Raw genomic sequence first — 26,490 nt, 5'->3', positions numbered from 1 at the left:
CTACCTCGGGAAACCGAGATGGTAACAGTCCGGTTTATTAGGGAATGTCTTGACGAAGGCTTCTTTTATAACCCGGGGTGTTACAAAGTGGTATCAGAGACGAACGATCCTCATGCCTAAACCAATGAACTCAATGAACGTAGGATGTGTCTAAATAAAATGAACCCCTGGGAATAAACTGTTAGGAGCTCACAGTGCGGTTAAGAAGGCGCCCTTAATACATACTCTTTTGCCCTCTCAGTTTTGAATCAGGTAACCCGAGAGAAATTGAGTGAATGGGGTAGTTAGAAGGAAAACCTTGGATATAATCGAGTTGATGTATACCTTGAGACCCATATATTCTAACCATTCTGCAGGACAACGTTACGGTAAGTGTTTTGTATGAATGATGACGTGATCATATGATGTCGTGGAGATGAGAATAAATTTTCGTGTTCAGTTTAATAATCAATGAAGTGTTGGATTGTGGTAATCGTGAGCGTGAAAATAATTGCGAATTGATGATAATTATCTGGATAGATGTTGAATGATGTGTTGATAGTACTACTATGTCTAGTAATATGTGGTTATGTGATCCCGAAGCCATGCTAGTATAGTATTGTGACAATAATTAGAAACACTATTGAATTGCATGTTTATAGTCATAGCTATCGTGATTTAGATGTAAGAGTAGATCGTGATGCGAAAGGATTCTTTGGGGTAGATGTTACGAAATACACAGTGTGAGATTTAAGTTAGGATGAGTTAGTATCGATAGTATGGTTGTAAGAGTTTGGGACATAGAAAATGAACGACTTAGTACTGAAACTTGTTTTGTTTGATTGTACCCTTTAATTGACCTTGCTGCCATTTCTTTTCTGTTTATTACCTATGGATGAAAATTTTATGAGAGATAGCCTTGGGAGTTAGTATTCATTTGGCGTTGGTTTCATGCTTATATGATATACGGATTAGGAGTAATAAATATTTTAGTGAGCTGTGGTTAGGAAGTTCCTGTGCAGTGATGTTTTGACCAACGATTTTGTAAAAATCCTCATTTAAATTGTAGTAATAATTTTTGCATAATTCCAACTCCATCGATCAGAAGATTCACATATGTTTTCAAATTAATAAGCCACGAAAAATCTTGATGTCTCTATATTAAATAATAAGTTTTGCAAACTGACCCAAGTTCTGGACCAATTGCTGTCACATGTTTGTTTGGACCAACTGAGTTGTAAAATTCTTTAAAAATGGAATTCTTATGCTTTAGACCTAATTATTTTTCCCCCGATGTTTATAACCCTCCGTGTTTTATAAAAATAATATGAACCAAGTTTTAATCGAACGGTTATTTATTCGTGATCTTTGAAAGTTACAACGTGAATCATGACTTGTAAAATGTGTGTTCTAGGTTGAGTTTTCATACAGTTGTTTGATTAATGCATGTGCTTGAGTAATATGAATTTATAATGTCCTTATATGATGATAGTAGCGGGCATGTTCAGTAGTTATGTATCTTAACCGGTGTTAAAATTAAAGTTTAGTTGATAACATTGTTGGCATGATAGTATGAGTAAAATTGAATAGCTTAAATTGATTCTTAATCAAGGGTGAAATATTTTATACGAGTCCAGTTGTTTGCATATTTTACATACGTTTGGCATGTTGTAATACCTCTGGTGTGTTCATCATATCTGCATAGTGGTCGGATATAAATAAATATAAAACTCTATTGACATATCTTGGTAAAATTGATGGCATTAAAAGTTAATTTGATGGTTCTAATATACTTGCATGAATAATTATAATAATTATGTTTAAATGTTTACACATGGATGGTAATAATGAGTATGTCTAAATGTTCACACATGTAGGATGCATCTGAGTTCTAATGTCTTTCATATGAGTTGTGTGCCCATAGTTATATTTATTACCTTCATCGCATTAAATTATTTCAGTTGGACCTACACCTATAACATGATAATAAACAGTGTTGTTATTCCTTATTGAATATGTTCGTTATTACAATGTCATAAAATGCTAAAGTGATTCTTGCAATTGTAGGGGTGTGATATAAAGGAAACTGTTGGATATAACACGACAATTGGCATATCTATATTCTCGAGTCGTTACTATCAATTAGATTATAATAAAGATTGTTATGATAACTATGTTGACAATTATAATAGGATAACCCTTTGATGATTCACATGATATGCATTGGTTTAAATGATAGTCGTTATAGTTACGTTTAATTAAGCCTACGAGTTGCCTAATTATTCAAACCGTACAAGTCGGAGAAAGTTTGTTCAAGTTGTTAATCTTTTATCATAGCTAGTGTTCTACAAAGTATATGATGGCAAATGTATATGTCTAAGTTATTTATACGATATCTTTTGTTTTGCTGAAAATGAGTATACTAAGTTGCTAGACACAATTGAAAGATATGATTGCTAAAATCTGAAACATATGTGGGATATGAAAGTGATGTTGTTGTTGTCATAGATCATATGTAGTTACTTTTATTGGGAAATATGTTTTCAGAATTGATATCGTGCAAACAATTTTTATAATTTAAAATATGAATTATGAGTATGTTGTTGATTGCTTAAATTCATCGACCCAATTCGTGACCTAAACCAGTGAGTGAGTAAATGATTGTACGGACATGTCAATAATATCCCGTGAGTGTGATGGATGGTTGTGGTAGATCTCTTTTCTGTGATATGTTTGCAATGTGAGAAGTTCTTAAATTGTTTTGTTGATTTTGCTCTCGCTCGTTCATAGTCTATAATTGATCATCAAATTGTTTAGTGGTGAAACCGTGTAAACCTTGGTTCCTTTCTTGTTGATTCTTTAGTTTGATGTTGTGTTTTTAAGTTAAGCATGAGCTAGTAATAAATGTTACTTGTTGACAATCAGTTAATTCCATAATAAAACCTTGTTTCGACCTTAATGTTAATGCGCAATCTTTTATCATATGTTCTTTCCTGTCACATGTGGTTGATAATGACTTTGTTGCATATGTATATGAAAATTGAAAAGAGGTTACGAGGACGTAACCATGTTTCTAGTCGGGTAGGATTGTAAAATCTTAATGCTTAAATTGCACTTGTTTGTAGATAGTAGTTTTGATCAAGTAGATGTTTCGTTGTGGGGTACCTATGCAAATGAGTTCTATATGCTTTATTCCTACTTCTGTTAGTTGGTGTAGTTAAACTACTGGTATTGAGTTATGAGTTGTGGGGCCTTTGTGCCGAGTTACGTTTACGGTCCAGTGTGACCATGGTTATTGAGTTATTTGAGTTTTAGATCGGAATTTAAATGGAAGATGACGGTGTTCTCAGGTGATTATTTAGTTGCTATACATTTGTGTTCTCAGGTAGTTATTAGTTGTAGTTAGTTGGGTTAAGTGAAGATGAGTTAAACTTCGGGACGAAGTTTATTTTTAGGAGGGCAGAATGTAACATTTCGTGTCTGTTATGTTTAATTGATGTGTCAAAAGTGTGTGTTAACTGTGTTAGAAATGCGTGACGTCCGTATGTACGATATACAATACCCCTTTTGATATTTGAGTACGGGAGCGAACTTCGGGACGAAGTTCAGTTTAAGGGGGGAAGACTGTAATACCCCGTATTTTCTATAATCAATTAAACGGATATTATTATATATTAATTATTATACATTTTATATTACTAATTATATCGAGTTAATTGTTTAGTCGTGTTGATATCGTAAGACCGAGTTACTCGTAAACTTGTTGAGACGGGTTTAATTGAACGATAGCTTACCCATTTACCAATCACGTTACCCATGACCCAATTACCATCTAACTTGATCTTTAACCTAAATTTTAACCTAGTTTTACCCTAACCATACACGCCCCTCCTCTCACACGCCTCCCTTCTTCATCAACACCAATCTCAGCCTTTCACGCATAGAGAGAGAGAGAGAGTGGCCGTGGGTGTTGACGGCACAGCAGGGAAGAGCTAGAGGCTTTTTTCGACAACCGTGGGTGGCCCTGGTGGCGGTAGTGGCGGCAGGAAAAGGTAAGAGCAACCCATCTCCTCTGTTTTCGCATTTATGTCGGGTTTTGTGGGTGGTTGCGTGTCTGATAGGGGCATTTCTGGTGGTTGTTGACGGGGTATATGGGTAGGGTGGTTAGTGACGAGGGTAGTGGTGGTGGTTAGGGTGGTTATAGGTGGTGTTAGTGGCTGTGCAAGGCGGCATTGACAGAGGGGTAGTAAACGTGTTTAAGCAGGGGTTTTCAGGCGGTTTAGATGGTAAGGTTGGGGTGGCACCACCGTGGACTCGGGGGAGGTCGAAATGGTGGTGCCACGGTGTCCTGGTTCGTGGGGCGACGGCGAGCGGGACTGGTGGTGTGGCGGGTTATAGGTGTTGGGCTTCTTTGTGGTAGTAAGGAGAGAACAGAGGGCGTTTGGTGGGGCTTGGCGGTGAACCAGGCCAAAGGGCAGCACTGGTTCGACTCGCCGGCGGCAGTCGACCAGGCTGGTGGTGGTTGTTGGTGGTGGGGTCGAAGTGGGGAACACGGCTGGTGGTTGTCACGGTGGTTCAGGCGGCGCGTGAGGGTTTGGGCGAGTGAGATGTCACGGGTGGTGGATTCGGGTTTTTCCAGTTGTTTTATGTTTGATTCGGGTTTTCTTAAATCGTTTAATTCGTTTAATATTTTATTTATCATATTAGTTACTAAATGCGGTTCCCGTCATTTAAATAATTTATTTAATTTAAATTCCCGAGTCTTTTAAAATAATTAGAGACGGATTTTGAGTCGGGTTAGTTAAAAGGGAAAAGTTACTATATCGGGAAAGTTTCCATTTTAAGAAGTTCTACTTTAATAACTTTCTATTTTGGGAAGTTGGGTCAAATACTAACCGGGTTATTTTAGTTATCAGTTGGGCACAAGTTTGGTGTCGGGATTGTATTTCGGGAAAACTTCTATTTTAGGAACTCTCTATATTGGGTAACCTATCTATTTTTAGTAGCTTCTACTTTGGGAGATTTCTATGTTTAGTACTTAGTAATTATAAATATTATAATTGTTTTAGGTGACGGATTCGTGAAGGATCGATAATCAAATTCGTTGCTTTATGTTCTGGACTGCTTGAACTGCTTAATTGGATTTGCTGGCACTTTGAGGTAGGGAAATACACTTGACCTATTATCGTTGTTGTTGAATTGTGTTGACTTGATTCGTGGTTGTTGATTTACGTTATGATTCATATACGGAAGGTGATTGATCGAATTGATCGTGTTGAGTTTGTAATCACAACATTCAAAAGAGGCATGATGATTTCATTCATTAATATATATATTGTGTTGCATTAATTTCTGTTGAGCATTTCATATGCATTGGAGTTGGAGGATGGTGTAGGAGTGACGATGTTGAGATACGATGTGAGTTGTGATAAGGCCCAGGCGGGTTCAGCAGGACTTGCCCTGGTGTCCTCAACAAGGAGTGGCGATCGGCTACGGTCGATATATATAGTCTACCGGGGATCGGTATGGCTGGGTTGTCCGGGGTATGAGATATGAGATATGAGTTGAGATGGAGATGGAGGTGACGGAGGAGCATGCATATCATATTTTGTTGTTTTATTGTTTTCCCTACTCAACCTCGTGGTTGACCACCGTGTGTATTCGTGAACACCGTGATGACCCAAATATTGGCGAGCAGACTTGACAGGTTAAGAGATAGAACGGGAGCTGGATGGGCGTGAGACACTGGATCAGACGACTTAGTAGCTAGATCATCATCTAGAAGACTTTCACTTTTAGTTTTGTTAGTTCTTGTAATTTGACGTAAAGAGGTTTTGTAATGATTCAGTTAAAAATAATTATATAAATTGCCTTGGAGTTTAATTTGTTATTCACTACCTCGGGAAACCGAGATGGTAACAGTCCGGTTTATTAGGGAATGTCTTGACGAAGGCTTCTTTTATAACCCGGGGTGTTACAACATTAGTCGGTGCTTAAGAAAAAAAATCAAATTTGTGGCATTTTTGTAAATAATGATAATGACATTACTTTTGACATGCTTCTATCCCTCATTGACGTCATATTTTACAAAAATGCCATCCAATACAACTTCTTCTTCTGTCGTTCTTATCCTTTGTCTTTTATCACCTACTAATATTTCTCATTTTTTAATTTTTGTTTCTTTGTTCTCGATTTTATCGATGCTAAAGATAATCACCGTCACATATTTCACCTTCGATTTCTTAGATCAATCAAATAACTTGATCTGAGTTTGTAATTGTAGCTATGAATTCAAGAGAGGGTTGTTTGAAATCAGATTATCCTCCTCCTCCTGCTTTCTTAGGTTTGGATATGTACGATGAATTCAAAGAGAGATAATCCAAAGAAGCTTAATTCGGGTTTTATGGAAGATGAAATAGAGTAGTAATGAGAAAATACCGTCGGAAATCACTGCGGAATTGTCAAAAGGAAGCCATTGATGATTAACAGAGACGAATAACAGACGTAATGGATGACAGCGGGTTCGACCATGGCAACCACAACGTAAATTTCTGCAATAACGATGATGAGTAATGGAGAATGACAGAGAAAGGCAAGTAAAATCAGGAAAAACATTAGTCGGTGCTAAAGAAAAAAAATCAAATTTGTGGCATTTTTGTAAATAATGATAATGACATTACTTTTGACATGCTTCTATCCCTTATTGACGTCATATTTTACAAAAATGCCATCCAATACAACTTCTTCTTCTGTCGTTCTTATCCTTTGTCTTTTATCACCTACTGATATTTCTCATTTTTTAATTTTTGTTTCTTTGTTCTCGATTTTATCGATGCTAAAGATAATCACCGTCACATATTTCACCTTCGATTTCTTAGATCAATCAAATAATTTGATCTGGGTTTGTAATTGTAGTTATGAATTCAAGAGAGGGTTGTTTGAAATCAGATTATCCTCCTCCTCCTGCTTTCTTAGGTTTGAATATGTACGATGAATCCAAAGAGAGATAATCCGATTCATCCTGAGGTCTTATAATCTTATCTTATGTCAGACGGCAATCCCCATCTACACCGTCTTAATCGCCGTCGTCGTTGCCTAATGTTGCATCTCTTCGAATGGATGAAGCTAAGTATATATGACCGACGAATATGATATGGAGGACATCGATGACGATATACAATAAACTTTTCGAGACAGAGACGGCTACTCGGATTTGGATAATGAAGAATATGATTTTATGGTTAGTTGTTTTATTGTTGTAGTTTGTAGTCTATATTAGTATTTTTCTTTTGATTCAATTTTGATTTTGCTCATCCAAAATTATTTAGGTTGTTTATTACAGTATTTTGAATTCTTAAGTTTTGTTTTTTTGTTCTTGATTTTATCGCTGCTATAATCACTCTCACAAATCTCACCTTTGATTTCTTAGATCAATCAAATAATTTTTCCCAAATTAATTTCCAGAAATTGAAAAAAAAAATCAAATTAGGTTGACACCCGAGCCCTTTTCATATTTTCTCGATACTAATTCTCATATGAGACGGTCTCACATTAATTTATCGTCAAACGGTTTCATACATTATAATAAAGGGATTGTAATGAGGATAACATGCTTCCTCTTCTGAGTAAAGTTGAGGACAATCGCTGGCTGAATGTAACCAATATAATTATTGCCGCTACTGAACTATCCCTTATTATGTATCATTAAAAATTCCTGTATAAGACGGTTTTATATAAAACTATAAACAAAATTCACTAAACTGTTTATCTTAGCCGAACGTGTCACAAGTTAGAGGGCAATTACATATTGTGAGAGGGAAACTATACGCTTTTAGATTGAGACGGGTTGTATTCGTTTTTAATAAAAAAAAATTTTTGTTATATATAGATAATATTTAATGGATAAGATATAAGGTAACATATTACGAATAGAAAATAAAATCTACTTAATATTAAGTGAAATTGTTTATTTCTAATATTAAGCTTTCGCTATAAGCCGTTGATACGTGCATTTTATATAGTCTTTTTAGCCTATTTTATGCACGTATTTCTATGCTTTTATCGTAGTTTATGCTACGAAATGCCCCGAATATGCTACTTTTGGTTATTTTGTCTTATTTGCAGGAATAAACCAGAAAGTAGTGAAATCAAGCCTTTGACCGTCCGTTTTGCATGCATTTGGAGGAAGAGTAAATTTGGAGCGGAATTGTTGCTGTCTTGGGATGCGTGAAGATGTTTCGGGAGCTAAAAAGACAAGTCAAAGTCAAACTAACGAGAATTATGAGCTGCTGAAGTTAGTATTCACTCGATCGAGCACTTTACTAGTCGATCGAGTGGTTTTAAATTCAATAATCAGTCGATCGAGCACTTTATATGATCGATCGACCAGTTGCTTAATTGTGTTTAGTCGATCGAGTGCTTTATTTGGTCGATCGAACGGTCTGAGCCTTAGTTTGCTCGATCGAGTGGTTTCTCCTACGGGCTTAGGCTTTTTAGTTTATTTTCGTCATTAGGTTAAATAATTCCTATTTTCTTATAAATAGGAAGCTAGGACGTCAGTTGTAATCTCTCCTTCTTTCCTCTAACTCGGGTTCAGACGCTGTTTTCCCTTTTACTTTGTTCTTCCTTAATTCCGGATTTATTTCAGTAACATTTCTCTCCCTTTTCCTCTTTAATTTAATGTTTATTTCTCTTCCTCTCTTTATTATTTATGTTCTTCATTTAATTATGTTTAGCTAATTTCTTTAATATGTTAGGACTAGGGAAGCCGTGGTAGCAATATGTTAGGATCGACTTGATTAGATTAGTTTTGCGACAAGAATTGTATTAGGCAATATAATTGTGATTAGGTTGAATGAATGCATGCAGGAGACCGATTTATTTAGTTACCCCCGACCTGGATCGAAAGATTGGAAGGGAAGGCTTGCTTAATTACAATAGGTGATACCTAATTAGGGTGAAAGCTAAGTTAGGGAGACCCTAGGGCGAATAGAGACCGAAAGGGTATAATCGTAGGTTTAAGGACCTGTGGACAGCGGGCCGCCCACGGGGGCGCTTGGTGAAGGTCGAAAAACAAGCGTTTGCATTTTGTATGGAGTCGCCACCAATTTTTATGGGAAATTGGAACCGTTCGAATACCTCATGTCATGTCAAGACACAAAGTAGAGACATGAACACTAAGCAATCGTTACCCTTAGCATTCTATGTCTAGAATGACTCTCGTGGATGCCAATGAACACGGGTGCTCACGGAGATCTGGAGTAAGGGGTGAGGGTACGTATTAGGAAGCTCTTTTGATCGAACACCTAATCCCGCCCGCCTCGATAGCGGCCTCTACTAATGATTAGGGAGTTTATTCGTACTTGATATATCGTCGGTTATATGCATGCAATGCAACATCCAAGTTTTGATCATAACATGTGAAAATTAGACTAAGTCGGTGAGACATGTAATTTACCATGCAATTAATGTCGAAGTAGGAATTTAGGTTCAATTACATGTGAAAACATACAAATGATACGAGAAATATGACAAATACAAATTACAATAATGAAAATTACAATGAATTAGGCGATTTATGTCGAAAATACCTTTAAAACGGATAATTTGAGAAAAAGAAGTAAAAGAATAAATTAACGAACAGGAATTAGCGATATTACGGATAATAGTTAATTAATTACGTAAGCTAATTAAACTAGGTCAAGGCAACAACGGAGTTCAGAGACATAAATCATCCTGGAACAGGCGCAGCAGAGCTGCGCCCTCTGGAAGAGGCGCAGCAGTTGCTGCGTCTGTTCCAAGGGTGAGTTCTGGCTGTGAAGCCGGAACTGCAAATCGTTAATGTTAATTGTTAATTTTAAGGAAAAATTTTTTACTCGGATGAAAGTGATTAATACTTTTATTACATGTCAATGGTGGTCATGAAAGCGATAAACATGGATGAGACGGATGCAAACGGATTATTTACATGAAATTATGATGGAAACATTAATGAGTCCTCTATTGAAATAAGTCAATTAGGCTAAATATGACGGATATACAACGAATATGTGACGAACATGCGAATAAACAGATGAAAATTATATCAGTGACGAATTCCAGAAACTCAATATGAACGAATTGAATCTCTAAAACCCGGGTTTGAATTTAATGACGAAAACCCGCAAATATTGATTATTTGGGATTTAAGTCGGATTTGTGATAATTAAAACATATTAATGAATGATGAATTATGTGATACAATATACATGTGATTATTAAACTATTGTGATGAAGAATTAAAGAAAATAAACGAAACAAAATAACAAACACACGAATTACGAGGATTTAGGAAGAAGAAAAGAAGCGAGAATCTGCGGCGGCCTCACGAAGAGGCGCAGCAGGAACTGCGCTCCTTCGAAGAGGCGCAGCAGTTGCTGCGTCTTTTCTCGACGTCTGTCTACTGGAAATTCGCAAAAACAGAGTTTTAAAGCACGGTTTTAGAAATCGGTTTTAATGGTGTATTCGACATAAATCTTACAATAATGATTACAATAATTAAAATACAATAAATAGAAGAGAGATTATACACCCTCAGACTTACATGTTGATGAAACGAGATGAACTAAGATATCGATTAGTGAATGCTCGACGCGAATGCAAAGAGAGTGCCCTCGTAAGAGGAAAACGATTGATTAATTTAAGTTGATTATTGGTGTAGTTGGTCAAATTGGTCGGTCATGCAACGGAGAGGCTGGTACCCGGAAGGATCCGAGCTTACGTGGTCGGAAGTCCAAGCACGTAGGCGCCAATAAGTAAGAACAAAGTCTAGAATGCAAAGGGAGAAGAGAAGGGCGGACACTCGCGTGAGAAATATGAGGAACAAAGGCTCCTATTTATACTAATCACGTGAAGGAATAGGGTTTCGGAGACTCTTTGGAAGTGAATCTCGGAAAGATATGAAAAAGATATGTGGAACATGCAGAGAAGGGCCTGGGAAGAGGCGCAGCAGCCACTGCGTCTCTTGGAAGAGGCGCAAAGACTGGCATGCGTCTATTCCCGTGGAGGTTTCCTCCTCGTTTGAAGAAAGATTTCCGCGTTTGAGTTATGGTAGGACGGAAATAATCCGATTTTCCTTAATATCTTATATGAATATTACGGGATATTATTTGCCAAAAGATAAAACTTGTAAAATATGGAATAGAAATATCCTAACATTCCGAACATTCGACTCGGGATTTAACATTATCGAAAAATGGAGACGGTTTTTGACCCGGACTCCGAATGTACTCTAATTACTGCCAAAACGACCGTATCAGGACGTAGATGACAACTAAGAGGTCGACATTAATATTTGAGCAATCACTTGACGATAATCTTACGAACTGTCACAAATCGTTCCGCGAATCAAACATGCGGCCCAATCATCACCGGGTGGTTTGCGGGAGGTGCGAAATGAGGTATCTCTGAGCCCCCACTTTGACCGAGGCTTGGACAAGGCGAAAGTCAAAGTATAGCCATCAGGTCAATCGAAGATTACAACTTGACGACTATGGCGACGCGAGGCGGCTCAAGGGGTCCGAGCCAAGGACCTGTCGTCGGGAACATTTTAGAGTCTGTCGACTATCGGGAGGGTCGTTTAAAGTCCATTAGACTACGTAAGGAAGCTCGCCACCATAAGAAGAGACCATAACGAGACTTAATCGAACTTCGCGGGGAAACAAGAAATATTGAAAGCGGCAGGACGTCGGTAGAAACTGCTGGGGAATCCGCTGCGTTAGTCTCAAGCGAACTCGGCGAAACTTGAGGTTGAATCGCTTGCGTCGGTCTCAAGCAAACTCATGCTTTGGGAATATACTTGACGACTAGGAACATCTAGATCGTCATGGGAGAAATCTTGAGTGAGCAAAGATCTTGCAAAATACTACTGCTATTGGATATAATGATCTTGAGCAATCTCAAGCAAAATCTTTCTTTGCTACTGGATAAAATGAATTGAGCAATACCGCAAAATACTACTACTACGGATAAAAGGAATTGAGCAATACTTGCAAAATACTCTGCTACTGGATAAAATGCGGGCGGAACGAAAGAAAATCATCGAAACGGACCAAAAGAATATAACAAATCAAGGAAGAGGCACACCAAAGATGGGCCCACAAATAACGAACTCATAACGAATTTTTGAAAATCCGTATGGAGGGAACACAAGGAAGAGGCGCAGCAAGAGCTGCGTCTCTTGGAAGAGGCGCAGCAAGAGCTGCGTCTCTTGGAAGAGGCGCAGCACCTGCTGCGTCTTTTCCCCAAATTGGCTATTTCTGCGTAAAAACGCGAACTCAGAAGGATTGTGTTCATTATTTCGAAACACACTTCTTGCAATTTCTCTCTCAAATCTTCACCATTTCCGTCGAGGTTTGATCCAAAAGCTTGCATTAAACATGACTAATCGAGGTATGTGTTCCAATCTTGCATTAATCATCTACATTTGTTGAATTTTGAGCCGCGAGATTTAGGGTTTTCGACCCTTTTGATTGAAAATTTGGGGCTTTTCCCCCAAATGGATTTGTCATGCCAAATTGACACTAGAAACGGATAGTAGGCAATGTTAGAAACATAACCATGTGTTTGCTTCGAATTTTTGTCGAGTTTTGGGCTCTTGAGTGAAATTTGAGACGGTTTTACAGTTGAACCGTAAATTGCTTCGAAAATAGCCTTAGGAATGCCCATTTGTGATGAAATTTGATATTTGAGATCCTTGAATAATGGGTAAACTTCCTACCATCTCGGAATTTTGGTTTGTAACAACTTTTTCGGGACACCTTTCTAGGGCATAATCGCCGTTATAGCGGAATGCTGCCGAATTTTCGACTCGAACCTGGAACTAGGCTTTGACTTGGACTTGACTTGACCCAATTTATCACACGAGTGATTGGGTTGGCGGGAATATGGCCAAAGATGGCATGGAAAGGGGCGTTTTCTGGGCTTTGAAGGCTCGAAAACTCCTTAACAAAGGCTTGTCGTCATGTGACGCGGCCTGAATTTACTTTAACGTTGCAGGTGATGAGGCTTCTACTTCTGGGAGGACTCCCATGGAGATAGACGCCACTACTGTTGAGGAGGCTTTAGAGCAGGCCTTCACCGCTGCGGTGATGGCTGCTGAGTTTCACGAGGGGGAGGCTGTCGAGGAGGAGGAGATCCCGAGACGGGCCAACGTCAGGCGAGGAGGTCGTCACCGAGGGGAGCTCTGCGTGGGCCGAGACCTGGGAGAGTAGGCACCTCGTGTGGGCTGCAGAGGGTCACCTGTCCTACAGGACGGTGAAGAGCCTGGTGAATAGGAATTCACTACTCACTTCCTGTCCTCTTTCATTCTTTTTGTCCAAACTCCTTGCAAATTTCATTCAAAACTAAAGATAGCTTTGTTTCAAATCATAATAGGAGGCCGGGAACATCAGGTCGTTCTCGGGTTACACGACGCGATGGAGCACTACGAGCGGTCGTCGAGGCGGAGGAGAGGGCCATGATCTAGCGTGGAGCGTTTGGTCCTCTGGTTCAGGTCTGGAGGGATATCGTGAAGAGGAAGTTGCGGGCTAACCTTAGCCTGGTCCGCGCTTTCTTGGACCAATTCTGGGATACGACTTCCACGTTTCACCTGCCTTTCGGTGAGGTGGGAGTCACTCTGGAGGATTACGGCATGATTTCTGGTCTGCCGCGTGGGACCGAGGAGATGGTGTGGCCGGAGACTGCTATGAGGGCGGATTCGGCCGAGGCGAGGAGATTGATCGGGTGGAACTTATCGCCGAAGGTCATTGCGATCTTGCGGGTTTGGTACCCGTACCTACGTCGAGACTACTTTGCGGGGAAGACCCCGGCGCCGGTGACGATCGATGGGAGGGAGACTCGCTCCTCCTCCTTGTACGGTGAGCGAGGGCTCGTCCTCGTGGCTTTGGTGGTTCCCGTCTTCGATTTATCTCGGAGACAAGGGCGAGAGGTCGTCGACGAAGCTTCTTCCCTTTCTTTCGACCGAGTTCCCTAGGACGCCGGGGACCGGGTCATCTTCTGGTTTTGCGGTCCTCATCCGCTTCATGAGGGCCATGGTTCGTCCAGAGCTGATGGAGAAGGGGACTTCTCCAGGTGCTGTCAGACCTGGACTACTGTTGGAGGTATGAACCTTCCTTTTAATAGCAAATTCCTTTCTTTATCGAGTTACGAAGGATCGTTCTTAATTATTCTGCTTTACAGGCGTGGGTGTACTCCTACTTCCCGAGTCTCGCACCGAAGAGGACGGAGCCGTTGGAGAGGGCCTATCCCGTGGTGAGGGATTGGGTCATGTGCCGGACGAAGAGCAAGCGTTCTTCTCACAATGTCTACCGGCGGGACGTGAACGCCCTTCAGCTGAGCAGCGTGAGTATCCCATTTACTCTTCTTATACTTTGCTTTTAATTGATCATAGGAACGATTTGTTTGCCTTTATCTTGTTGCAGTGGGTGCCCCGACCTTGGGCGGAGTACGCTGGAGCGCCTCCTTTTGTCGCTGAGGTCCTTCGACCTAGGAGCTCGAGTCGGCTGCGGTTGTGGACGTCGATGGGTCATGTGTGGTATCTGGGCGAGCGTTTGGCTCGTCAGTGCTCTCGGGACGCGTTGACGGTTCCCGTTGATCCTCCGAGGACGATGTTCAGGGAGCCTACTGAGGCTGAGAGGGAGGCGGACCTAGCTGGTGCTAGTGGCGACGACCTTCTTCTCCCTGGCGAGGACTACTCGGCGTTCCTTTACGGGAGGTTGGCGTACTGGCCAGTAGTGGTGAGTATTTTCTACTTTTCCTTGATTTGATTTTGAGAATTATGACGAAAGATCATCGATTAATGAGAGCTATTTGTCTTTGCAGGAGGTCGAGGCGGCGGGCATCGAGCCCCCAGTGTACCCCGAGACTCTTGAGTACACTGACGCGACCGGGAGGACGACGATCTCCGAGTTGCGTGACTTTGACGTAGCTGTGACGGATGCTGGCCTAGACGACTGGCAGCATCTGATTCGGAGGGTGAGCCTCAAGCTTATATACCTTTCGTGTAAGAGCACATTTGGATGAATTTATTCAATTTGCTGAGAATTTTCTTTGAAATGCAGGTCGCGCCATCTCGGTTCGTGGCACTATGAAGGGTGGCCAACCGGCTGCGAGCTACTGCCATCGAGGCACTCGTCGGTGGTCGAGGTCGTCAGGTATGAACCTCATTTGATTTCTTTTGATTTTTGATTTCCAATTTTGCTTGAATTGATTGTCATGAGCCAATTTACTTCTGTTTACAGGCTGGCCGTGAGTCGGAGCGAGAGTTGACCCAGTCTCGGGGGGAGACAGCTCGCTTGTTGAGGGAGCTCGAGTTTCGGGATGCCGAGATTGCCGCTCTTACGGCGAGGGTTGCTGAGTTGGAGGGTGCCCAGCAGTAGTTTTGTGTAGATTTGTACATTTGGACATTTGGACATCTGATTTTGAACATTTTTGGACTTTGTTTGGGGCGCAAGCCCCCAGTTTGCTTGTACATTTGCTTCGTTTGGTGCATATACGACGGCCTGAGTGCCTTTGCTGCTGGGTTGTGTTGCTTGTATCTGCAGGTTAGTTCTTGAACAAGTTTGGTAGATAACGGTTTACGCCGTCATGCTGCCGAAATTTACATAGAAATCACGCAAAACATACATTTTATACAAATGGCCTTTGACCAGCGCAAAATGAGACTCGAAAGAGCACGAAAAATGCAAAAATTTTGTCGGAAATGACCGGACGGTAGGGAGGGTTACCCCCTAAAAAAAAAGAAAAAAGAGAAATCTGTAAGTGTAGAAATGAAGTGTTGAAATGAAAACAAAAGGAAATTGTTTCCCAAAAAGAAAATGAAATTTATTTCCTAAAAAAAGAAAAGGGATTAAGTGTGACGAAATGGCGAAGGTGTCGACGTCGCCTCGAAATGCGTGCCCGCGGATTAGGAAACTCGAACATGGTAATCTCCCCGTATTTACCAAAATACAACTCCGCAAGAATAGGAAATCATGCGTTATAGAATTAGGAAAGATCCAACGCGGAAATCACAGAAGTGAGACTGGGGAAGAGGCGCAGCATGAGCTGCGTCCCTTTGAAGAGGCGCAGCAGGTGCTGCGCCTGTTCCCAAGCTGGTCAGTTCTGGCGGATTTTTGGAAATAGCAATTAGTATAAATAGAAGCGTCGATGGAGTTTTAATTCACATAAATCTTCCGTCTTTTCTTCGTCTATTCACATAAAATTCCCAAAATAAATTTTCAAGAGAAAATTATCATCATGAATACTTTGGAGATTCGCTTGAAGGAATGGACTAATGAATTTTCGAATATGGAGAAGCATGACATGGGTGCTTATAACCTTGGGTCTTTGTTGAGTTTGAAACTCATTAAAATTGTAAAACCATTCTTGGATGCTTGCCTTGACTATTGGGACCCGAATTATCATGTTTTCGCGTTCCCAGGAGGTGACATTTGTCCATTTCCCGAAGAGATAGCTGCTATTGGTGGATGGGATCCCGAACATTTACCTGCCATTCCTTCTACTTCACAAGGGTATAATAGCAAATTCAGAGACTTGCTTGGACTTACCAGACTTGAGGTGGATCGTCTAGTTACCCCGAAAGGCGTGAGAATGTTGGACTTCATCGATCGATTCATCAACAAGGCTGACCCTACTGTCTCTCATGTTGCTAGGAGGAGAGCATTTGGCTTTTGTTTGTTGCATGTGTATGTTTTCCAAGGGCATGTTGATGAAGACTTGAGAGGTGATCCTCGTCTTTTGTGCCTTATCGAGCAAATGGAGCTGCGCAGGAGCTCAGCTTGCTTATGTTTAGGAGAGATTATTTTGGGTTTGGATAATAGGAAATCCAACCGCGATCTACCGTTTTTGGGGAGTCCCGTCATCTTACAGGTAAAAGACACCTTTTTGTCTTTTTTTTTTTTTTTTTTTTTTTTTTTTTTTTTTTTTTTTTTTCGTTTTTTTTTTTTTTTTTTTTTTTTTAAATGTCTAATACCTACTTTTTGGTAGGTTTGGCTTATGGAACGGCTCCGATTGATCGAGCCCCCAGTTCATGCACTTTCCTATCATTCCCGTATGATTGCGATGAGGACGCGGTTGTACATGGTGGACTTCACCCGGGTCTGCGATTATTGGAAGAACAAGCTGAAGAGTGATGATGGCCCGTTGATTAGGTGGGTCGTACCGTGGTCGCACCTCAAGTCTGTCACTGGAGTGTCTTCTTTGGATCCTACTAGGTCCGTGCGCATTCCGGGATTGGAGTTCATGGTATGCGTCTTTCCGGAAAGATTGATGAGGCAAGTTGGGCTGAAGTAGACGATCCCGAGGCTTGACATCGTCCCGCAGACTGCTGTGGCGCTTACTACCGAGAGCCGAAGAGAGTGGGCTATTAAATGGGCCCAAAGAAACATGTGGTTCTTGAACTTCTCCGCCAATGCTTTATGGGTGTCGGATTCCTATCTGAGGTGGAGAAAGGCTGCAACTTCGGAAGAGCGCGAAAGACTGAGGAAACGCGAGCCTGTCGACTACAAGGTGCGCGAGGGAGAGAAAGAGAAGGAGAAGCATCTGACAGAGGGAGAAGAAGAAGCCGGGCTTCAGGTCATTCGTCCTTCAAAGAAATCAAAGACTACTCCTGTTGCAGAGATGGTGGTTGGCAAGAATAGAAGAGTCAGGCCTCGAAAAAGACCGTTGGTGATTAGGTCTGAAGTGGTGCATGAGCGCCCAGCTCGAGGTCGTGACAAGAAGTATGAGAAGAATGACAAGGGCAAAGGGAAGATGGAAGAATAGCCCGAGTCTTTATTTATTATTTGATTATTATTATTATTGTTGTAATAAAAAGGAGGGATTTTTAGAATCCTAGCCTATTCTATTTTTATTATGTAACGTACTACTATTATTAGAAAGCGAATGGAATAAAAAAGGTTGAATGGTTATGAAACCGTTGTGATTTTCTTTTATTATTCTTGTCGAATTTCAAATGCAATGCAAATGTCCTTCTATTTACATTTTAGATATAATGGGTTGAATCCTGTGAAGGATTGCCTACGTATTCACTTTAAAAAAGCGAAATCAAACCCTTGCGCGTAGTTCGAGTAAATGTAAAAGAATAATTGTCCTAAGCAAGAGCTTGTAATGAACATAGAAAATAAGCATGAGCTTTTGCTTGTTCTCAAGGTGCGAATTTAGTTTATTTGATGATATGAGGACGACAAATTTGTCAAAATGCAAGAGCACAGTGACACTTAGCTTATTTCAGCTTGGCCAGGGGCCGTCTATTTAGTGTCACAAGAGCGACACATGGGTTTACGCGAGGCGCATGTTTGGTCTTATTCTAGGCATAGTATCGTTTCAATTGGTCAAGGTTTGTGGGGTTTGAAAACTCATTCCCATCTAGGTCTGTGATTCTAACCGCACCCCCTGGGAGTATGGATTTGACTAGATATGGTCCGGCCCAATTAGGTTTGAATTTTCCCCTTGGGTCGACAGGTAAAAGAGCTCTAACCGATTTGAGTACTAAGTCTTCTTCTTTGATGTTTCTTGGCCTAACCCTTTTGTTGAAAGCTCGTTTGATACGTGCTTGATATGTTTGGACATTATGTAAGGCGCGTAGCCGACGTTCATCCAGGAGGATGAGTTCTTCATATCTATCCTTTTTCCAATCGGCTTCCGGGATTTGGCTTTCTAGTAGAATACGCAAGGATGGTATTTCTAGTTCGACTGGTTGTACGGCTTCCATGCCGTAGGTCAAATAGAAAGGAGTAGCCCCAGTGGGCGTCCTAACTGATGTACGATACCCCCTTAAAGCGAAGGGTATCTTGCTTGGCCAATCTCTGTAGTTGTCAGTCATTTTCTTGAGAATTGTGACAACATTCTTGTTTGCCGCCTCTATCGCGCCGTTAGTCTGTGGTCTATAGGGCGAGGAGTGGTGATGCTTAATCTTATATTTGGCTAGCAATTGCTCGGTTTCAGCTTGGAAGTGTGATCCATTATCGCTAATGATCTCATGTGGGCAACCATATCGATAGATAATGTTGTTTTGTATGAACTTTGCCACATTTTTAGCTGTAAGACCAGTGTAGGAAGCCGCTTCTACCCATTTGGTGAAGTAGTCAATTGCTACTAGAATGAAACAGTGACCTCCTGTTCCGGCTGGGGTTATCTTTCCGATTATGTCAATTCCCCATGCAGAAAATGGCCACGGAGATGTCATCGTATAGAGCAATGAAGGAGGGACGTGTTGTACATTCCCGAAGATTTGACAATTGTGGCAATGTCTCACATATTTGATGCAATCAGATTCCATTGTGGTCCAATAATATCCCAAACGTGTGATTTTCTTTGCCATCATAGGCCCACTCATGTGGGGACCGCATTCTCCATCATGGACTTCTTCCATCACCTTTCGTGCCTGTGAATGATCAAGGCAACGTAGGATTACACCAAGAGGTGTTCTTTTGTATAATTCTCCTTGCATCAGAATGTATTGGGAAGCTAATAGGCGTATAGCACGTTGTCCCCTTTTGTCCATATCCGGTGGATAGGTACCATTGAGCTTAAAGTTCAGGATTGCTTGGAACCAGGGTTCCTGCGCGATTTCCTCTTCATCGGTGATTTGGTGGACATAAGCCGGTTCTGACCGTCGTTCGATGCACAAAGGCATGTCCATCATGTGATCTGGCATATTTATCAAAGATGCAAGTTTCGCAAGAGCGTCTGCAAATTGATTTTCCTCTCGAGGTAGGTGTAAGTAGGTTACGTGATCAAAGAATTGAGCGACTTGGTCTATCCTAGCCTGATAGGGTGCAAGGCTTTCACTTCGGATTTTCCAAGATCCTGTAACTTGGTTGATGATCAGCGATGAATCCCCATGTACTCGGAGGTTTTTGATTCCTAAACTTACTGCCGCTTGTAGTCCAATGAGACAAGCTTCATACTCTGCAGCGTTGTTTGTCACCTCGAAGTCGAGTTTGACAGCAATTGGTGTATGCTCACCTTTAGGAGAAATGAGTAACACTCCTATTCCGAATCCTCTTAAGTTTGATGCTCCGTCAAAGTATAAATCCCAGGAGTCTACATCTGTTTGAAGTATATCCTCGTTGGGAAATGACCAAGTATCTATGGTTTGTGCGTCGTTGATAGGATTTTCTGCGAAGAATTCGGCGACGGCGCGACCTTTTATGACTTTTAGTGGCACATATTTGAGGTCGAATTCTGAGAGCATCAGAGTCCATCTTGCTAGCCGTCCGTTGAGGACGGGTTTCTCGAAGAGGTATTTGACTGGATCCATTTTGGAGTATATCTTGATAGAGTAGCTAAGCATGTAGTGACGTAGCTTCTTCGTTGCCCACACAAGAGCGAGGCATGTCTTTTCGAGTTGTGAGTATTTGCACTCATATTCCAAGAACTTTTTACTTAGATAGTAAATAGCTCTTTCTTCACTTCCTACAGATTTGAGCCAAAGATAGCACCCATCGCAGCTTTCGATTCTTGTGAGATATAAACCAAGAGGTTGATCTCGTTGTGGCGGCATGAGCACTGGTGGTTTAGCCAATATCTCCTTGATTCGGTCAAACGCCTTTTGACAATCATCATCCCACATGGTGTGGTCTGTTTTCTTGAGTTTCTTGAAGATAGGCTCACAAATCATCGTAAGTTTCGATATGAATCGACTTATATATTGTACCTTTCCCAGGAATCCTCTGACTTCTTTTTCTGTTTGGGGTTGTGGCATTTCGATCAGAGCTTTGATTTTGGAAGGATCTATTTCTATTCCTCTTTGACTAACCACGTATCCCAGGAGTTTGCCAGATGTTACCCCAAACGTGCATTTCTGAGGATTGAGCCTCATGTTGTACTTTCGTAGCCTTGCGAAGAATTTGCGAAGGTTCGCAATATGTCCCTCTCTTTCTTTGGATTTGACGATCATGTCATCTACGTATACCTCAACTTCTTTGTGCATCATGTCATGTAAGAGTGTAGTTGTGGTGCGTTGGTATGTAGCTCCGGCGTTGATCAATCCAAACGGCATTACTGTATAGTAGTAGGTTCCCCATTGGGTGACGAATGCGGTCTTATGCATATCTTCCATGGCCATCTTGATTTGGTTATAACCCGCATATCCATCCATGAAGGATAGTAATGCGTGGTCTGCAGTATTGTCCACTAATATGTCGATGTGAGGTAGAGGAAAGTCATCTTTTGGACTTGCTTTGTTCAAATCCCTGAAATCAACACAAACACGGATTCTCCCATCCTTTTTGGGTACGGGTACTATGTTAGCTACCCAGTCAGAATACTTGGAAACTTTGATGAACCCGGCTTTGAATTGCTTATCAACTTCTTCCTTAATCTTTAGAGCCCATTCTGTTCTCATTCGTCGAAGCTTCTGTTTCACAGGTTTGAAACCTGGCTTAATCGGAATCCTATGTTCGGCAATATCCCTGTCGATCCCTGGCATGTCTTTGTAGGACCAAGCAAAAACGTCTTTGAATTCATTTAGGAGGTCTATGAAATCGGCCCTTTCGGTGGAGCTCAAGGTAGTCCCTATCCTAAGTTCTTTGGGTTCTAGTTCGGTTCCTACGTTGATGGGTTCGGTATCTTCTATTACTGGTCCCCCTTCCCCTTCTTGTAATATTTCTTTGGCTACGTAGGGAGGTATTTCGGTCAAGTCTGGGTCTTGGTCATCCTCAGTATCATCATAAACAGAATTGCACTCGAAAGAACACAGAGAGTAAGCAGAACCTGATTTATTCATATTAAGATTTGAGTAAAGTTGAAACAAAGAAGCCAACTGATCCATGGTCAGTGGTGGCAAAGGAACAGTAGTTGGGGCATTTCCCGAACTACCGTGACTACTCGAGGCTAAGCTAGGAGAAACGAAGGGAGTGGGGATGACAACAGGAGTAGACTCTCTAATGACTTCTCTAGACTCCGACTCTGACTCCGACTCCGACTCGAACTCATCGTCTTCTGGTTCTTCTTTGAACATCTCTCCTTCTCCAGTGGTGAGCTTGAAGAGTCTTCCTTGGTTGTTGGTCCATTTGATTGACTTTCTCCATCCTTTCTGCTGCTTTGTGTCGGTTTCTGTGATCAACGCGGTGGGGTTGAAGCGATCGTCCTGAAGTATCATGGTAATGATCTCATCCTGCGCGGCCCTAACAAATCGGTCCTCTCCAAACAATAGGCTAACAGCTTGTTCGTCTAAGCAAGGTGCTTGATGGGTTTTGACGGTAGGAACCGTTTCTGGAGGAATGAAGTAGCAATCGTGAAAGATCTCGATTCCGGCTAGCTTCCTCTCAAGGTAATGCCAAGGTTCGGGAAATCCATGAAAGAGCTCCGAACTTCCTTCTTGAACGAAGTACCCATTTAGAGTGGGGAGATATGGTCTCATTTGGACTCCCACATGCTTGCGATTTTGGACTTGAGCGAGCATTTCGAGAACTTCTTCTTTTGTGGGTTTGTACCCTAGTCCAAGTGGTATCCTTGTCGAGTTGCCTTCCTTGCATGGTGCGAAGGTGTTCTTCCGAATTGGGTTCAAAGGCATTCCAGGGAAGTATCCCTGAGATTTGAGTATGTGGTTGACCACCAAGTTGGAGTAGGGATTATAGTATAGAGGTGCCAACTCACTTTCTATGACATTCACACTTTGGAAGCCCCCAAGTTCGTATATGGGATCCGCAAGGACTTGATTGTTTGATTGTTTCTCGATTATTGCCTTGATGGGTGACGAAGTGATCGTCACAACTTTGCCATTTAGTGGGATCTTGATCTTTTGATGCAGGGTGGATGTTACCGCTTTGGAAGCATGAATCCAAGGCCTTCCCAGAAGTATGTTGAATGAAGCTTCGATGTCCACTATTTGGAAGTTAACTTTTCGTTCGATTGGTCCCGTGGCTATGGTTAGGCTAGCAAGTCCAACCACTTTTCGTCGCGTACCGTCATATGCACGAACACCTTGATTTGTAGGAGTCCAATCCGACTCCTTTATGCCTAGTTTGTATGCCGTTTTGAGGGGTATGACGTTGACCGCGGAGCCATCATCTACCAAGGTCATTGGCACGTTTTTCTTTAGACAAATGACAGTGATGTATAGAGCAAGGTTGTGACTAGCGCCAAAAGGTGGCAAGTCTTCATCCGAGAAAGTAACTGGATTACTTAGCTTAGGTGATTCTTGGAAGACCAAGTTGACTACATCTTCAGGAGTGGAGTTATGTGCTACATTCAATTTGGCCAAAGCTTGCAGTAAAGCTTGGCGATGTGGAAATGAGCTTGCCACTAGTTGCCAGACTGAAAGATCAGCCTTGGTTTTCTGTAATTGCTTGAGCAAATGATCAGTGGGGTCATCTTCGTTGTCATTTGGTGTGATGACGTTAGTTGGTCCGTTTTGAGTAGTGCTTTGATATGGGCGACCCGAACGAGTTAGGTGATCCACATCTTGGTCTTCACCATTTTGGACTATTTCCTTGACTAAGGAGTTTTCAATGAGGTATTCGTCTTCATCATCATCGGCCCAAACCCCATTGACTGCAGCTAGTTCCTTCATTCTCATGATGTCATTTTCTAGTCGTATGATTTGATCGACTAGTTTATCAATCACGGTGGCTACTTCTTGCATAGTGGCATTTTGAGAGAAGATCAATGGTACGCGTTCTTTAGGTATTGCATTGGGATGGCGCAAGGCTGCTACCATGTTTACTAGCTCCCACACTTGTCTATCTAAATTCCTTGCCCATGTGATGAAGTCGGAAATGGTAGGGGAGATAGTAGAGTAGAACTCCTCTTTCTCAATTGCATGAATTTCATTTTCGGTGGGAGAAATGAGGTGTGAGCAATCTAAGGTAGATTCATCACTTGTAATCACTAGAACTCCAAGAGGATTCTGCGTGTTGTTGGGTTTACCTCCTGGTGGAATTGGAAGTCGACCATCTTCAATCATATCTTGAAGTACGTGTTTCAACTTGTAGCATTTTTCTGTGTCGTGCCCTTTGCCCCTATGGTATTCACAGTAGGAATTTTCATCCCAGAATTTGGACTTCCTTTCGGGTTCGGGAGTAGGTCCAATGGGTTGGAGTTTACCTTGTTTCATTAGCCTTTTTAGAGCGTTGGAGTACGTATCCCCAAGGTTTGTGAATTTCCTTGGTGGAGTAGTTTTCTTGGATGGCTCGAGAAGGTTAACTTCATCGGTCTTGCTAGTAGAGCCGTATGAACGACTTGTGGACCCTTGATATCCTTGACCTACCGTTTTGGACAAGAGTCCTTTACGGACGTCATCTTCAATTCGCGTCCCTAGTACAGTTAAGTCTTTGAAAGTCTTGATGTTTTGATATCTCAAATGGTTGGCATATATGGGCTTGAGATTATCCACAAACTTTTCCACAAGAGTGGCCTCATTCGGGCGTTCAACTAGTTGAGTACTAGTCTTCCTCCACCTACTTAGGAAGTCGGTGAATCCTTCTTTGTCATTTTGGGTAAGGACCTCTAGAGTACGCATGTTGACTTGGATCTCGGCATTATCCGCGTATTGTTTCGAGAACTCGATTGCGGCGTCTTCCCAAGTAGCGACCTTTTTGTGATCTAAAGTGTAGAACCATTGCTTCGGAATAGTGTCAAGAGATGAAGGAAAGATCCTTAAGAACATCTCGGGTTTGATGCCTTTGATAGACAAGTAATCGTTGAAGGCACGGATGTGGTTCAAAGGGTTCTCATGTCCTTTAAACTTAGGGATATCCGTCATGCTAAAGTTAGTTGGCAATTTGGAATTGACGGCTTCATATTTGCGATTGTTTTCCCTATAAATGTCATCCCCCTTAAGGTACATCAATTGCTCCTCTAGGTATTGGAGTCTCTTCTCGGCTGCAGTTGTTCCTATGATAGGATTCTCATCTTTAGACTCGTCATCGGAAAAACGTAGTACTTCACCTTTAAGGGGAGGCAACCATCCCTCTACATCAAAGATACGGCCTTCGATAAGTTCAAGGCGGTCATAGGTTTGTTCTTGAGTGATTTGCATTTGGGTTAGCGCGGCTAGGATTCGATCATTACTCTCTTGAATTTGCTGGAGGTTTGTTTCATCACTTGATCCGGGCATCTTGGAAACTAGATAAGAGATCGGAGACGAATCAAAACACGATCGACCATTCTATCACACTTGCCAAAGGAAGAAAAGTCTTGACTCGTGAAGTGGGTGTGTGCCACTTGTGTTGAGTGAGTTTTTGAAGAAAGACAAGGTCTTTGAAAATGTGTGTCCTAGTCAACTGTAGTGTAGTTGTAGGAGTGGACTCGAAGTGAGGTTTTGAAATGGGCTTGTGGCCCGAAATTTGACGCGACAAACGGACGGAGTTTTGACCGGATTTTGCGCTAATTAAAGGCCTATTTCAAAATTCTTGTTTGAAAAAAGGATTTTGATTTTTTGAAAATTCGTCATGGTTTTGTTTAGAAGTGGTGATCACGTAGGGTTTACACATTTATACAGGCATTATAACGGGATGCTGAGTGCATTTAGAAGGGTTTTGGTTTAAAGGGTGGGTTGCCATACCGAACCATCAAACCCGAAGTCTGTGGAGAGGCTCGTGCCAAACAAGAGTAAGGCCGATTCCTAGTCCATTTCCTCAAGTAGTGAAGGCCCTTGATACAAACAAGAGTAAGCATCATGGTACGGATGACGTCAATCGCTATCCATCCTTAGGCCCAAATAAGAATTAGGACCGTTTAGACGGGACAATTGGTCGAATGGGTTGGGTTGGGCCTAGGAAGGCCGAATAAAACGGTCTAGGAAGACCGAGTTATGAAAACCGACAATTGTCTTGTACAAACTATTCCCTAACCTTGTTCGAGTTTCACCCTAGCTACACGTAAGTGTATATTCCCCAGCGGAGTCGCCAAACTGTGGACAGCGGGCCGCCCACGGGGGCGCTTGGTGAAGGTCGAAAAACAAGCGTTTGCATTTTGTATGGAGTCGCCACCAATTTTTATGGGAAATTGGAACCGTTCGAATACCTCATGTCATGTCAAGATACAAAGTAGAGACATGAACACTAAGCAATCGTTACCCTTAGCATTCTATGTCTAGAATGACTCTCGTGGATGCCAATGAACACGGGTGCTCACGGAGATCTGGAGTAAGGGGTGAGGGTACGTATTAGGAAGCTCTTTTGATCGAACACCTAATCCCGCCCGCCTCGATAGCGGCCTCTACTAATGATTAGGGAGTTTATTCGTACTTGATATATCGTCGGTTATATGCATGCAATGCAACATCCAAGTTTTGATCCTAACATGTGAAAATTAGACTAAGTCGGTGAGACATGTAATTTACCATGCAATTAATGTCGAAGTAGGAATTTAGGTTCAATTACATGTGAAAACATACAAATGATACGAGAAATATGACAAATACAAATTACAATAATGAAAATTACAATGAATTAGGCGATTTATGTCGAAAATACCTTTAAAACGGATAATTTGAGAAAAAGAAGTAAAAGAATAAATTAACGA

The 26,490-nt window shown here is 41.6% G+C and overlaps 1 long non-coding RNA gene and 1 other non-coding gene across 2 annotated transcripts; both read left to right on the top strand.

Annotated features, from left to right (window-relative positions):
- Positions 1-7,567: 7,567 nt before the first annotated feature.
- On the top strand, positions 7,568-7,666 carry LOC141650465 (small nucleolar RNA R30/Z108). The gene has a single exon (XR_012546496.1). It is a non-coding gene; the product is annotated as a small nucleolar RNA R30/Z108 (small nucleolar RNA).
- A 7,011-nt stretch (positions 7,667-14,677) lies between these two features.
- LOC141646305 (uncharacterized) lies at positions 14,678-15,136 on the top strand. Its single transcript, XR_012545491.1, has 3 exons — positions 14,678-14,753; positions 14,839-14,991; positions 15,078-15,136. It is a non-coding gene; the product is annotated as an uncharacterized LOC141646305 (long non-coding RNA).
- The last annotated feature ends 11,354 nt before the right edge of the window (positions 15,137-26,490 follow it).

The sequence above is a fragment of the Silene latifolia genome, chromosome 3, assembly GCF_048544455.1.
Source record: "Silene latifolia isolate original U9 population chromosome 3, ASM4854445v1, whole genome shotgun sequence".
NCBI lineage: Eukaryota > Viridiplantae > Streptophyta > Magnoliopsida > Caryophyllales > Caryophyllaceae > Silene > Silene latifolia.
The sequence above is the reverse complement of the archived record's forward strand: the minus strand, read 5'-3'. Positions and strand labels throughout refer to the sequence as shown.